The sequence below is a fragment of the Grammomys surdaster genome, unplaced genomic scaffold (assembly GCF_004785775.1).
Source record: "Grammomys surdaster isolate TR1022 unplaced genomic scaffold, NIH_TR_1.0 126546, whole genome shotgun sequence".
NCBI classification, from domain to species: Eukaryota; Metazoa; Chordata; class Mammalia; order Rodentia; family Muridae; genus Grammomys; species Grammomys surdaster.
In genome coordinates this window covers 6,916,429-6,920,374 of record NW_021621338.1, presented here as the reverse complement: position 1 = coordinate 6,920,374, position 3,946 = coordinate 6,916,429, and positions in this window count along the sequence as shown.

The window sequence follows — 3,946 nt, the reverse complement described above, 5'->3', positions numbered from 1 at the left end:
TTTGCAACAATTGTAATATTTACTTCATCTTGAAACAGCTTTTATTTGTTTGAGCACTGATTTCACATTGATCTTATCTGCTAACACCAGAAAGGAAGGAACTGGGAGCAAGGACAAGTTCTTACTCTGTTTGGTGGAAAGTTCAGAGTTGGCTTTCACGGACAGTAGGCCCAAATATGAACTGGGGGAGATAACATGATAGAGCAAACTCTGTGATTATCTGTAATGATTAGGAACAAATCTGATGTTAAGCTCCTTTCATAAAAAAGTAACATCTCTACATCAGTTCTTAAACTCTAAATCCAACAAAAAATATTAACCTGAGAATAATAATTGCCTCAATGCTCCTTTCCTATAAGCAAAATTGATGTCTTAGAATTAAATTATGATTTAATTAGCTAGAGTGAAGACTACTGAAAGGTTATATTAAAAATATTAATTTGTGTTTATTAAGACACATATCTATTCATTTTTAATCAGGCATTTGAAGATACCTAGCCTAAATTATAGAAGTTTAGGGGAGCATTTTACTTTTCTCTTGTGTGTGTGATATATGAGAGTGTACATGTTCCTCTGTGTGTACATGTGTGTGCGTTTGCATATAGGTCAGAGGTTGTTGTCAAGTGTCTTCCTTAATTGCTCTCCATCTTGATCTCTCCAGTTTGAGGCAAGGTCTCTCATTGAACCTGGAGCTCATTGATTTAGCCAGCCTGATAGCTAGCAGCCTTCAAAGATTCTCCTGTCTCCCCCTTCCAAGTGTTGGGATTGCAGACATATGGCAACCTACATAGGCCTGGCTGCTGATGTAGGTATTACTATACCAAACTCAGGTTCTCATGCTTGTAGAGCAAGCACTTTACCTAATGAGCTATCTCCCCAGCCTTAAAGTATTAACTCAACATAGAAACATGTGGCAAGGAAACTCATCCACGACATATATAAACAGTGAGGACACACTGAAGAACATATTCCAGACAGCCATCAACCATCTCATCCTAAAAGCCTTCTCTTTGCCCATTCCAGGGGCAGCAATGACTCTTCCATGTGTTACACTACACAATTTGTTCATTTGTTTGGCTATTCTCCACCCACACTGGAGTCTGCCTTTAGAAGGACACAGACTTGGTTGCCTTAGTCCCTGGTGCATGTGTCACCCTCAGCACAGGGCATGCTACTCAAAAGTGTGTATGTGCACACACGTGTGTGTGAATTGTGAATATATCTGAGTGACCTGTTCTTTTGCATAAAAGCAGAAGCATCACAAGAAGGCTCTACATTTGAAAAATTAGTAACTTATGTCAATTATAGTGACAACTATTTCATTGAAGTTAAGTGCTTCATACCAAGTGTCTTATAGTCTTTTCATAAATAGTGATTTTTAGTAAACTGCTTCCAGTAAGTTCTTTTCCACAGAGCAACTCAAAGATGAATGGGAAAGGTCATAAATAAAACACCATACTATCTTATCATTCAAATGTCTGGAAGATTCAAGTTATTATTCTGCAACTGGAAAAATAAAGGCCAATAAAAATCAGTTAAAAGAACCCCGGATTGTCTGGGCGGTGGTGGCGCACGCCTTTAATCCCAGCACTTGGGAGGCAGAGGCAGGTGGATTTCTGAGTTCAAGGCCAGCCTGGTCTACAGAGTGAGTTCCAGGACAGCCAGGGCTACACAGAGAAACCCTGTCTCAAAAAAAAAAAAAAAAAAAAAAAGAACCCCGGATTGGCGTGCTGTATTTGTTATGGATTTTCATGCTCTTATTCAAAGTGTGCTTACCCAGAAGGATTTATGATTTATGTAGACATTGCATTTGCTAGTGATGGACAAGTGCAGAGATGAGTGGGGAGATCGCCTTAATTAGAGAGAGTAGGGTTCTAGACACCATTTAAAAAGTCCAAGTGACTGTGGAACTCAGTAGGACTTAGGGCAAATTCACAACAACCTGGAATGTGTGTAGGACAAGCAGCTCTGATTCTGCTGAGTTTCAAATGCATGGACAGAAATGTTGGCAGAAAACAGAAAGTCAGCTCCACAGTGAAGAGATTGAGGGGCCAAGAAGTCCTTTCTCTCGGATGGTGTGAGATGAAACTTTGGACAAACTAAAGGAAGTAGATGATTTCATAGACCTACAATCTCTTTTGCTTGCCTACTGTCTATGTTATTCCCCTTCAGCTGCATTTACTTATGTCGGCTCCAGCCCTCTGGCTTCAATGTGTAAACAACTGACTCAGGCAACTGGCAAAAGACCAGGTTCATACAGTCTCACGCCCACAGACAGTGTTCTTAAGAACGATGCACATTGTCATTTTGGCGTCTGTCTTTGAGAGAATACCAAAAATGTACATTTCACTTTCCAGCTCATGCCTTTCTTCAACATGACTACATCATTTCAGTTTTTTGAAAAAAAAAAAAAAAGAAGCAATATGCATTTCCATCAAAATATACTAAAAGAGGCTATTAAAAGATAGCTCAGTGGTTAAGAGCACTGGTTGTTCTTCCAGAGAATAAGGGTTTGATTCCCAGAACTCACGTGGCAGCTCAGGACCATCTCTAACTCTAGTTCCAGGGGATCAAATGCCTTTTTGTGATCTCTATGTTTACGTACCAGGCATGCACATGATATACAAACACATAAGCAGGCAAGATACCCATTCACATAAATACATGAATAAAAATGTTTAAATTTATATAAGCCTTCTTTCTCACAGTTTTTTTTCTGAATTCATTGCCTAGTTTCACAAAGAAGTAAATCGCTGTTTCTATTTTGGTTTCCTGTTCTGTCTTGCTTTTGGAAGTTTCTAGAAGGGAGTTTGCAAAGTAAGGCTTATTTATATTTGAGAGATCAAAATTGGACACTTGAACCTCCCTGTACCACCACAGGTTCACACAGAAATCAAAACAAAAACCTAGATTTTTGTTGTTGTTCTTTTTTGAGGCAGAGTTTCTCTGTGTAGCCTTGGCTGCCCTAGAACTCACTCTGTAGACCAGGTTGGTCTTGAACTCAGAGTTCCACCTGCCTTTGCTTCCCTAGTGCTGGGATTAAATGTGGGTGCCACCATCACCTTTCTTTTTAAGCCACCAAGAGCATCTTCTCTGTCAGCCATCTCCACTGATACTGGCTGTCGGCGTCTCCTCCAGTTGCAGGCTTTCAGCTTTGAGGTGATCACAGGTCCAGCCCAGCTTCCTGTCTCTCCTCTGCTTTTATCTGAGTTTTCATGATTCTAGAGTTTTCTGCTTTAGTTTTCAGTCCTAAACTCACCCCTAGGCGTACCCCAGTTTTGAGGTCTCATCTACAATACTCCCCCTTTCGTATCCAGCTCTAATGTCTGTCTCTGTAACCACAACGATGCACTGATGCACGCTGCAGCCTTCTGTAGTCTGTTACCTGCTCCCCCCTCCCCCCATTGCTTCCTCTGTCTGCTAAACTTGCATTTCCTTAAACCGCCATTTGGTTTGTCATTGTTGACGTTACAGCTGTCACTACACCACCCACACTCATCCCCGAGGACATGGGGCAATATCTGGAGCCATTATCACATTGGGAAGGGACGCTACTGGCGTCTGGCTGGTGAAAGTTCAGGGTGTTCCTGGACATCTTTCCCACACACCAGACGCCAGGAGACTTCCACAGCAATTATCTAGCTCCAAACACCACTGGTGTCCGTGCCGAAACTGCCCTATCTAACTAGCAGAGAACCTCCCCATGTGTGTCCTCTGGTTACTTTAGCCGAGACTAGACTTCTTCAGTGTCACCTGTATTTTTTCTTTCATGCTTCTCCTCTACCCTAGGGGTTCCCTTGAGTCTATGACTTGAAAAGAGAATCTGCTTATCAATTATTTCCTTCAAACTGTGTTCTACCGTATTATATGCATCTGCTTGATTGAGAGATTATACTTAGCAGATCCCTCCAGCTTTTTTTGCACTTCCTAAATTTACACTCTGCTA